Source organism: Lissotriton vulgaris, chromosome 1_1, assembly GCF_964263255.1.
Source record: "Lissotriton vulgaris chromosome 1_1, aLisVul1.2, whole genome shotgun sequence".
Taxonomy (NCBI): Eukaryota; Metazoa; Chordata; class Amphibia; order Caudata; family Salamandridae; genus Lissotriton; species Lissotriton vulgaris.
The window spans coordinates 1019270410-1019282514 of record NC_141685.1 but is presented as its reverse complement, the minus strand read 5'-3'; the positions used below and the strand labels follow the sequence as shown (position 1 = coordinate 1019282514).

The 12105-nt window shown below is 49.3% G+C and overlaps 1 protein-coding gene across 3 annotated transcripts in view; it reads left to right on the top strand.

Moving 5' to 3' along the window:
* Nucleotides 1-12105, top strand: part of DNM2 (dynamin 2) — a 799525-nt gene that overhangs the window by 595724 nt on the left and 191696 nt on the right. The gene's annotated exons all lie outside the window — the stretch shown is intronic.

Below are 12105 nucleotides of genomic sequence, written 5' to 3'. Positions count from 1 at the left end.
AATGTTCAATCTGCTAGTGGCGCTACAAGAAAGCACAGCAGAAACTCTGAATTACACTACTGTCTACCTGAAGTGGTTATTCGGTGCTAGGATATAGGCAATGTGGCGAATAGTAAAGACTTTTGGCTTCTAGGTTTGGCTCTTACTTTGTGCTGGAATCGCCACAACTCATTCAAAGTAGTGGGATCATGATACCAGGCAGTCTGTCTTCTACAGACAGGTATGCTTGAGGAGGAGCATGCCACTAGAGTGATGTTCACTGAGACTTGGCTTGCTGCCTTCTTATGAGGAGGAATGCGTTTACCTACTCGGGTACTCGTAGAGGTTTGAAGCTTCTGCCCAAAGTTTCACTGGTGTATTGCTTTAAAGCTTCAATGCACCAATAAAGGTTGTCAATCTTATAAAGTACGCAAAATATAACAAGTACTACCTTATTATCTCTTGTGTAGGATTTCTGTTGGCACCCTACATTGGCTCTGCCGGTTAGCAGCTGGTACGATTGGATTCTGATCGATACTTTTAATTGCAGATTCCTCACATCTAGAATAGCCCTGAGCATCAGATTGGTTTAACTGCAGATTCCTCACCTCTAGAATATCACTGAGCATCAGACTGGATCCTGAGTATTTCAACAGCAGTACTCCGGCATGTCGGCAAGTAGTGATGTGCAGCTCCGTATGGACTTTGTATTACCCTGGAAGTGAGAGTATGGAGCTGCATATAAGTGCCACTGCTGCTGGTTGATATTGGTTCTTTTCTTTCCATGCCATTTAACGCAGAGCTGCAGCTCCACTCTCAGCACTCGTACTTCCTACGGCTTCCAAAACTATCAGACCGTGTGCTAGGCAGTTATGCACTCTCCGAAACCTAACCACTTCAAACTGTGCTGAGACTGCAGGAAGATTATGTTCTTCATAGACCTGCACAAGGTGTGTTTATTGTGCATGGACTCCAGTCACAACTTTAAATTGTGCTACAAATATGCCCTTATGTGAGAAAGTGGCTCCATTTATACTGGACCAAAGTCAGGTACAGTGTGTATAGAGTCCACAATCCCCAGAGGTATAACCGAGGTTAAACTCAGGGCTGACCTTACTCTTAAGTGATAGCTGGGTAGAGCAGTAAGGCAGTACCAGAGGACAGTGAAAAGCATTTGTTGTACACACTCAGTCAGCAAAAGGTTTCACACACTCAAGGACTGAACTCCAGGCAAATTGTCTTTATATCGAAAGATATGGTTGTTTTATTTTTAGAACCAACAAGTATCAAAATATACTTTTCTCAATATGCGTACTCTCAGATCATTACTTTGCAAAGAGGCAATACACTTTGTAAATGCAATAGGTACAATGGTTGCAGTAGGCAACACACTTCTAAAAACAATTTAACATTGAGCTCAATGGGTTTTTCTACATAAATGCAGCTGATTACTTTATAGATTACTTTTGTAACTTCAGGACTGGATCCTAGATTCAGTCCTGGGGTCTAAGCTGAAAACAGTTCATTAAAAACGTTTTAGTTATTGCAATGATTTTTAAAGAATATAAAGGTATTTTAAAAGTTGACCGAAACTTTTCAGTGAAAAAATAGCAATGTTATCCAATAGAAGGAAATGCAAAGCACAGGTAAAGTAGGTGTAAGTTCTCGTTACTTTTGTAATCAGTACTGGACTCGTAGGTTCAGCACTGGGGTCTCTACCTAAGACAGGTAAGTAATTACGTTTTAGTAGTTGGTACGATTTTTAAGGAATATTTGTGATTTTCAAAAGTAGACACTTAGAAGAAATTTTTAAAAAAATAGTCAATGGTTTCCTATGGAAGAAATTTAGATTACTAGCAAACACTGTTGTGATTACTTTTGCGGTTCAGTACTGGGCTACAAGGTACAGTACTGGCTTCTCTCCTGATCACAGGTGAGTAATTCGAGATTCGTTATTCTGCTGATTTTAGATGAATATTTTAATGTTTCAAAACTTCACACTTGAAAGATTTTTCGAGTCAAACCAGTCAATGTTATCCTATGGCAGGAAAGTGAGTCATCGGTTCTCAGGTGAGTACTCGACTGGTGAAGTTCCGGTTCTGGGCATAGACTCAGGGGTCCCCAAGGGCCAGGTAGGGACAGTTGGTACACCCTCAGCGGCACAGGGGCAGCCGGTTGCAGAGGTAGTTTGGCCCAATGAGAGGCAGGGGGCCTTCGGTTGGTGGCTGCTGGCTAGCAGGCCACGTGGCTGTGGGAGCTGGGCCCCTGGTCACTTGCTCAGGGCAAATGGGGAAGTAGAAGGGTACAGGTTGCACTGCCAGGGGCACTCGGGCGGCTGGGTGCAAGGTGCTTTTGAGCCGTCGGGCGCTCAATGTTATTCAATGGAGATCTTGAAAAAGGAACAAAGGCTGCAGGCTCGGGGACGGAGGATCTTCTGGAGCGACCAACACTTCGAGGGGTAATTTGGGATCTTGGAGGATAGGTAGGCACCCGGGAGTTGGGCACAGGGGGCTGTGGGCGCCGGGTGCAGGGGTGTCTTTTGAGGTCGAGAAATCTTACCCCCTGCTGGTCGCGGTTGGAGGGGTCCTTTGTCCTGAGGCTGCAGGCGTCTTCGGGGTCGTCGAGGAGGGTCCTTGGGCACTGGATTCCAGGTCAGAATAGCCGGGGGGAAGTCCCCAGGGTCTTGATTCACTCCAGCACAGGCCAGGCTTGGCGGGTGTAGAGTGTGCAGGGTTCGCGGTTCCGGGCTGATGCCAGGGCTTGTTAATTGCTGTGAGTAGTACCACTGCTCGTGGGAGACCCAGGTAGTCAGTCACAAGGCAGTCAGGTCCTCTGGGGTTTTTGATGTTGCTGACCACTGGAGACGCTGGGGTTTAGCAGGAGCAGGTTTGAGGGTCGACAGACCGGTGGGGCTGAGCCAAATCAGTTGGTGTCTTCCTCTTTTTAGCATTTGCACAGCAGGTCTTCTTATCCCTTGTTCTTCTTTCTTCTTTCGGAATCTGGATCTGTGGAAATAGGTTCAGGGTGCCTCTGAATACTAAATTTAGGGGAGTTACAGGTAGGGCAAGGGCAGGGACCAATGGGTCCTGGGGTGGGTACACCCCCTAGCCTGCTCCTCTCCACAGGAGCCTATCTGTGATTGGGCAGGGCTCCCCGTCTTAAAGACCGCCGGAGCCCGGGGTTGTGCATCACCTCGCTTCTTCCACCTGAGGGGTGGAATTGGCACAGGCTGGCACACTCCGATGTCTGACGTAGGGTTTCCCACCAGTCTTCCCGCCAGAGTGGGGGTCAGAACTGGTGGGGGCCAGTTGCTGAGTACAGCAAGTGGTCTGGAGAAGCTCACAAAGGCGGAATGCCTTTGAAGCTTCCCCTGCCAATCCTGGGGGAGGAGGCTTGGCACCTCGTCCCAGGATATGCATTGTTGCCGGCCCAGGAGAGCGGGAGCTCTCCACCCAGGGGTCCAGAAACATGTCTGCTGTGTGGCAGCCTAGGCAGCCTCTCAGACAAGACATGGATTGTAGGTTAGGTTTCAGGGGGCATCTCTAAGATGCCCTCTGTAGTGCTTTTTACATTAAACCCACACTGATGCCAGTGTGGGATTTAATGTGCTGAGAAGTTTGAGATCAAACTTGTCAGCCTTCAGTGTAGCCATTATGGTGCTGTGGAGTTCGTAATGACAACCTCCCAGCACCATATACTCTTAATGGCATCACTGCACTTACAGTGCCCAGGAATGGCCCTGGGTACTGTAGGGGCACAGGCTCATGCACCTGTGCCCTCACCACTGGCACAGGGCACCCAGCTAGAGGGTTGGCTGATGTATGCCAGGGCAGTGGGTTTGTGGGCATGGCACACAGGGATGTGTGCTATGTCGACTCTTTGTTTAGTTCTGCACCAGGACACTCAGCCTGCAAAGGCTGTGTGTGTGTGTGTGTGTCAGGGTACAGAGCCCCTAAGGGTGGCACAATAAGTGCTGCAGCCCTTAGGGGTCTTCTCTGGTCACAATGCCCTGGGTACCTAGGGTACAATTTACTAGGGGCTGACATGTGGCCAGAGATGCCAAGTGGGTTTAGGCTTTAGTACAGTTTTTGAAGAAGCAACACAGGCCCTGGGTACATGATTGCCAGGGACCTAGGGCACACCAAGGAAAACGTGCATCAGCTATCGGGCAAAAATTGGGTGTGGTACTGCAACAGAAACTCACTTTCTTACACCTTATGCACCCGAGGTTGATCGGGGACCGGCAGGCAGAACTATATCGCTAACCCCAAGAGCTGTTGAAGCACAGGCCTCGTTCTTGCTCCAGTGTGGGCACAGGCTCTTGAAAGATCAAATTTCTGCTAAGTCTTCGGGTAATTCGTAAAGTAATAGTTTCCCTTTATGCCAAAACTAGAATTAGATGGGTACAGCCCAAAATGAGATGATTGTGACGTTGGTTTTAGAAAGCACTGCACATTTCTTTTTGTTTTATTCAGGACCCTTGACAGGGATGAAACAATAGAATTGGGTGGTATGATGGAAGATTAAAATCCTCTTGTATGGGCGAGTACCCTTGTCCAGTACCCCTGTTCTGTTTCAGTTTAGTTCAAATGCAAGCAAGTTCTTTCTGAATCTCTTAATAGTTGGTTCAGTTCCCAAGTTCGGCTGAGGACATCCCAGAGTCTAGATCTTTGTGTCCCAAGTGATTTGCCTGTGTTCCACCCTCTTGAATAAATGTTAGTTGGTCCAACAGTCACATTTTAGGTTAAGGCTTGTGGTTGCAGCATAGTGAGGTGCCACTTTCTGCAGGTCTACTTGGCCATTGTGCTTTGAGGACTACGCCAAAACCTTACAATTATATTCTTGACATCGAGAAAATGCAAATGGAGTACTTTAAGAGCAGGTTCGATATTGCCGTGCTCGTGCAGGTTAAGGCACAGTGTAACTGCCTGGATCTGAAATCTTTGGAGCATGTTAATTAGTTTTTCTGGGTAGATCAGAGCAAAAAAAGTTGCAGTAATTGCCAGAACAAGGTATTAAGCAGCTCAACTCTGTGTTGGGATGAAGAAGTGAGGCGATTTTATGTAAAAAAAAAAAAAAAGCAAGAGCTGTCTTCCCCCTCTCAATCCCCCCCCCCCCCCATATTACTTATTCGTATATCAAAATAAAAGTCTTGATCAAAATAAGTCCCATGGTTTTTACTACTGGGAGCATTGCTGGGAAAAATCTCTGGATACAGTTTGGTGCCTGGAAATATTCTAAAGGCGAGGAATCTATGATTAGGTAGAGTAGCCACTAGAAGGAGTGTTACCAAAGGTATTTAACTTGTTTGAGAAGTGGCCGAAATTGGTGATGGCTTATGGAATGTCTCCAGAGCAACATCATATTTTAATTATAAAGGGGATATTTGCAGGGGTGGAGTGTTGTGGAAGCAAAATCATAAAAAATGTTGTTGTGCGCACTGGGAAGTTCTTGCATTTGCTTATTTATTAAGGTGTGCTTGACCACTAGCACAGCAAGATGACTCCATTCCACCAATGAAATACACAAACTTTGGTTGTCATGGCACCGATGAGGTCAGGATCTGGTTTCTATGCAGGGAAAAAGGTTAGCCCTTGTCAAAATACCTTTTCTGTTTCCTCCCGGTTTGTGCTTAGCTCTATTAAACTTTTCGTAACTGGGAAGGAATGAGGTTGTTCTGAAGCATTGTGGCTTGTTCTCAAATAGTTATGACTCTAGCCATGTACGTCTTAAGTTTTGCCTGTCACGCTTAAATGGTGTATTCAGATCTACCATTGAATTGTACCATTTTCCATTAGTATCCTGGTCGCTCATACTACAAAGTCCTCTTCTTTGAGGTAGAGTTTAACATTTGTCCATTGACCCCATGATTTGCCAGTGAAGTGAAATCAGTGCAGGCATTATGTAGTTAAGTTTCATAAAATTTGGGCACATCCTGGATCGCTTTCTTTGGGAAGTGGGTGGAGATATTTCAGGCCTGTAAGGCATTGGCATCTGGCTGATTTCACTCCATGGATGAGCTTCAAGAGACACTTTTAGAGGACAGGCCTCTTGCTCTGCAAGGTCACTTGGATGGTTGTTGTCCTGTGCACTTAATTAATTTGAGCAAATGAGGATTCAAAGTCTAACAGAATGCTTAGCTTTCCTACTTTGACCCTGTGAATTGGAATTTAGAATGTTACCGGAAATTGAGGCTATAGGATTTAAAGATAGTTTCTCTCTCAGCCATCCAGATTTGATTTCACTGCCAGTTCTTGAACCTGGTGGAATATCAATAAAGACCAAGCTGGGGAGTAAGGCTGGGTTCGAGGCATGTGGGCTGCTGAATTCATATCTGTGCATAGATCGCCGCCTAGTGTTGGGTCCGGATGATTGCACATTGTTGTCCTGGAAGAGTCTTCGAAGTATCACGAGATAGGTGGCTCCTCCCCTGGACTACAGTGCGCATGGGCATCGACTCCATCCCCAGATTGTTTTTTTCCGCCATTGGGTTCGGATGGGTTTCGGTTCCCTCTATCGGAATCGATAGTTGTTTAACTTACTTTGCTTAAGACCAAAAGGTCTTTAGGGCTCGCGTCGGTATTGTCTATCGTTCGGGTTCGTTTGTTCATCGACTCCGAACCACCTCTGCCCCTCCGCGTGCTTTCGGCGCGGACGGGCCTACACGACGCTCCAACTTACTTTCATCATGGAACGAAGTCCATTTAAGAGGTGCCCGGTGTGTGCCTCGAAGTACCCACATATCGACGTGCACCCGGTGTGCAATAAGTGCTTGTCGCCAGAAGACACTCAAGCTCCGCCGAGCTGCGAGGCTGCAGGCCCAGCGATCGGCACCCCCTCCGACGGACATCTTCGACACGGAGGATGTCACCGACGACACTATCCAGGATATCTCTGAATCTAACCCGGCGTCGGAGGTCGAGGAAGACTACGACGCGGAAGACGAGGATTTCGAGGAAGTCGTCGAGGAGGTAGGGGACGACGACGGGGCCATTGCCACCGTAGAGGATAGCTCGGAAGAGGAGCTTCCTCACACTGCCTCCGGGGTCAGCCACCATTCTAAGGCCCAGGCCGAGGGATCGCCTTCGGGCCTTACCCAAAGCCTTGATTCCCGTCCCACGGCTCCGCCTTCCGGCCCGGCCACGGACATTGATACGGCACCACTCACGGTACAGAAACCGAAAGTGAAACCATCGGTCTCGACGCCAGACGTATCGAAACCGAAAGCGCAAGTCGCACTGGTCGGGTCGAAGACTTCGGAGGCCTCGGCGCCGAAGAAATCCAAGATGGCCGTCGAGCTCGAGGGCCACGCCAAAATGGCCGAGCCGAAGACTACGGTATCGAAGCCGAAGGTAAAAACGGCCGACGCGGCTGCATCGGCGCCGAAGTTGGTCGACGCACTTAAGAGTCGCATCGATACCAAGAAGGTCGACGACCATAAGAAGGTCACGAAAAAGCGGCAGGACGACCCCAAGTCTCTCACTGCCCAGCTTCCACTCGACAAGGCCAAGGGGGCAGCTGCGTCGGCTCCGAAGACTGCGTCATTGGTCGCCGGCCCGAAACCTGCTTCAGAAGACTCTCTCGAGCCGGTGCGTCCCTCCGCCTCGCTCACTAAAAAGGTCACGGAGTCCCTTCAGCGTATTAGGGAGGGGACCGCAGCAGTCGAGCCGAAGGACACTGTGCTGCCCAAGCCTCTTCAAAAACCGGCGAAGACGCCAACGCCGATTCTGTTCACGTTGCCGCCAAAGACGGCGCCGAAGGCTTTCACAGCGAAACCTGGGGCCAGAGTGCCCTTGAAGTTATCTTCAACGCCGAAGGCATCGTTGGTGGTTCCAAGCCCGCGCCACCAACCACTGGCAGAAGAAGAGCGTCGAGAAGTAATCATCGACGCCAACACAGGCAGGCTCTCTCTCCTTAAAAGGAAGATCACCCCTGACCCGGCTTTGGAGCATTTCCAAATTCCACTTAAGAAAAAGATGGACTCTGCTGGTGCCTCTGCCCCTATGGAGCCTGTGTCACCACAAGGCCATGAACTTTCACCCACTCATTCTAATGTAGAAGAGGGTGATGGGAACGACGAGGATGAGTATTCCTATCCAATCTACTCAGACCCAGAAGATGTGACTGAGCCTTGGTCTGCTGGTGGCGAGCCTGGGGACCCGCATTCGGGGCAGGAGCCTCAGCTTTTTTCGGCAAAAACTTCCCCAACAGAAGACTCTGCAGCTTTCAATGCTCTAATTGAAAGGGCGGCAGCCAATCATGACGTCTATCTCCATGCTGACCCAGTAGACGTCGATTTTCTTTTTGACACCTTTTCAGTCGCTGAAAAAACTGTAAAGACTTTGCCAATGCTAAAAGGGGTGTTAAAACATGCGTCAGAAGTCTTCAAGGAGCCCACCCGAGCAAGAGTCATCAACCCACGTATTGACAAGAAGTACAAGGCAGCGCCCACTGATCCAACGTACATCAAGGGACAGTTGCCTCTGGATTCCCTGGTTGTCTCCAATGCACGCAAGAGAGCCAACTCACAAACTACGGGTGACGCTCCTCCCCCAGACAAGGAATCAAAAGTATTTGAGGCTTCGGGGAAACGTGTTGCTGCGCAGGCAGCCAACATATGGCGCATATCCAACACACAGGCGCTACTTGCGCGTTACGACAGGGCACACTACGACACTCTAGAGACCCTTCTACAGCACTTACCAGATCAATATAAGGAAGCAGCAGAGATGTTGATACAGGAGGGGAAGCTTATCACCTATGCTTCAATTAAGTGCGCTCTGGATGTGGCTGACACCGCCTCAAGAGCAATAAACACTAGCGTTCTACTTCGTAGACATGCATGGCTCAGAATATCCGGTTTCAAACCAGACATTCAAACTACCATCTTGAACCAAACTGTCAACCCAGACCACCTGTTTCGCCCAGAAGTTGATACCACCCTCGAGAAAATGAAGAAGGACACCAATACTGCAAAGTCTATGGGTGCCTTGCAGTCCCAGCAGTTTCGGGGTGGTTACTTTCGTCGCTCCAATAATAGAGGCACCTCAAGGGGTCAACTGTCACAGTCGACGCAATTCTATAAAAGTAAAACCCAACCGTCCTATACCAACAAAGGTCGGGGTGGATACCGTGGCAACAACGTCAAAGGCAGAGGACGTGGTAATAACAGCTCCAGGTCCTCCACCGCCAACAAACAGTGACGCCTTGTCACTGCCCCCCGACCACGGGGAGACTCCGGCAGTTCCTGCCCGTGTGGAAGTCCATCACCACAGACAGGTGGGTCAGGTCTCTTATCCAATATGGTTATTGTCTGGAGCTCACGTCCACTCCACCCAACATACCCCCAAAGAGCCGTCCTATGTCCGGCGAGCACTTGCACTTGTTGCAGCAGGAAGTCAACGTCATGCTGCAAAAAGGAGCAATAGAGCTCGTGCCCCCGCAAGAAAGAGGTACAGGAGTTTACTCCCTGTACTTTCTGATTCCAAAAAAGGACGGATCCCTCAGGCCCATCCTAGACCTCAGACCTCTCAACTTTTACATTCTGTCAGAACATTTCCATATGCTCACGCTCCAGCAGGTTCTCCCACTGCTTCGGCAACTTCGGTGACTTCCTGGCAACTCTGGACCTCAAGGATGCGTACTTTCACATTCCACTGCATCCTTCACACAGACAGTACCTCAGGTTCACCATTCAAAACCAGCACTACCAGTTCAAGGTTTTGCCTTTTGGGGTCACCACAGCGCCAAGGGTCTTCACAAAGTGCCTAGCGACGGTGGCGGCGCATCTGAGACGTCAAAACATCCCCGTCTACCCCTATCTGGACGACTGGCTCATTCAAGCGAAGTAGGCCCAGCAGTGCGCCGACCACGTGTCCCACACCATTCACCTTCTGCACGATCTGGGATTCTCACTGAATTATCCAAAATCACATCTCCAGCCCGTCCACATACGGCAGTATCTGGGTGCGACCATAAACACTCTGGCGGCCACTGCGCAGCCGAATTCAGTGAGAGTCAACCGCATTCAGTCGCTGATCCAAAGATTCAGACCTCAACACTCGCTTCCAGCGAGAGTGTTCATGCAGTTGATAGGCATGATGGCCTCCTGCATCTCCATAGTCCCACACGCGAGACTACATATGCGTCCGCTTCAGGAGTGCTTAGCACGTCAGTGGACTCAGGCTCACGGGCAGTTAAAAGACCTAGTGTTGGTGAGCGGTCGGGCATACAACTCTCTGCATTGGTGGAATCCACGAAACCTTTGCAAGGGCCGACCGTTTCAAGAGCCTGTGCCGCAGATCATCCTGACAACGGACGCTTCTCTCCAGGGTTGGGGAGCACATGTACTCCAATACACGGTGCAGGGACTATGGACACTACAGCAAAGGAAGATGCACATCAATGTACTGGAACTGATGGCGATCTTCATGGCCTTAAAGGCATTCAAAGTACATCTGTGCAACAAGGTCGTGTTGATCCGGACGGACAACATGACAGCCATGTACTACATTCAGAAACGGGGGGCACACACCCTCCGCAGCTGTCTCATCTGGCTCAGAGCATGTGGAAGTGGGCCATTCAGAGGAACATTTTCCTCATGGCAGAACATCTCCCAGGCAAGGACAATCAAATGGCGGACCTGCTCAGCAGGCACAGCCACCAAATGCACGAGTGGGAGATACATCCATCAGTACTCCAACCGTACTTCCAAAGGTGGGGTCATCCAGAGATCGACCTGTTCGCCACAAGGGAGAACGCAAAATGCCAAAGCTTTGCCGCCAGGTTCCCACACCCGCAATCGCAGGGCAATGCGATGTGGATGATCTGGTCAGGCAGATTTGCGTACGCTCTTCCCCCAGCACCTCTGATACCGCTGGTGGCGCGCAAGCTCAGGCAGCACTCGATGACTCTCATCCTAGTTGCTCCAACGTGGGCTCGCCAACCATGGTACACCACGTTTCTGGAACTTTCCGTGGTACCGCATCAAAGGCTTCATCTCACACCCAGCCTTCTGACGCAGAGCCATGGCGACATTCAGCACCCAGATCCGCAACAGCTCAACCTGGCGATCTGGCTCCTGAAGTCCTAGAGTTTGGCTACCTCAACCTTCCTCCCAACTGCATGAACATCATTCGGGAGGCTAAAAAGCCCACTACTAGAGCATGTTATGCGGCAAAATGGAAACGGTTTGTTATCTATTGCGCAAACCACAACATTGATCCACTAGATGCTTCTATTCAGAACATCATCTGTTACCTGTTCCATCTATACAAGTGTAATCTGGCATATACTTCCATTCGCATTCACCTGTCTGCGATGGCCGCATACCTCCAAAATAGACAGCACCTTTCACTTTTCAAAGTGCCTGCCATCAAAGCATTTCTGGAAGGCCTCAAAAGAGTCATTCCGCCACGGACTCCACCAGCTCCTGAATGGAACCTCAATGTGGTTCTTACAAGACTGATGGGTCCTCCCTTTGAGCCACTACATTCCTGCGAGATTCAGTTCTTGACATGGAAAGTGGCTTTCCTTGTAGCAATTACATCGCTACAGAGGGTTAGTGAACTGCAAGCCCTCACAATCCAAGAGCCTTTCTTCCAAGTTCATTCAAACAGGGTAGTGCTCCGCACTAACCCTAAATTTCTACCCAAGGTTGTGTCTCAGTTCCACATCAACCAAACCATTGAGTTGCCGGTGTTCTTTCAAAATCCAGAGTCACTGGCGGAGCGGATGCTCCATACCCTTGACGTTAAACGGGCCCTAATGTATTACATTGATAGGACCAAGGATTTTAGAAAGACTAAGCAGCTTTTTGTTGCCTTTGCGCCACATCACAAAGGTAACCCTATTTCCAAGGCTGGTATTGCTAGGTGGATCGTGAAATGTATTCAAATCTGCTATGCAAAGGCAAAACGCACTCTTACCATTCCACCAAGAGCCCACTCCACCAGAAAGTTGGGGGCCTCTGGCTTTCCTTAGAAACATTCCCTTAGAGGACATATGTAGAGCAGCCACATGGTCTACCACACACACATTTACTAAGCATTACTGTGTAGACGTGCACTCCAAACAGCAAGCAGCTGTAGGGCAGGCTGTTCTCAAGACACTTTTCCAAACGGCTGC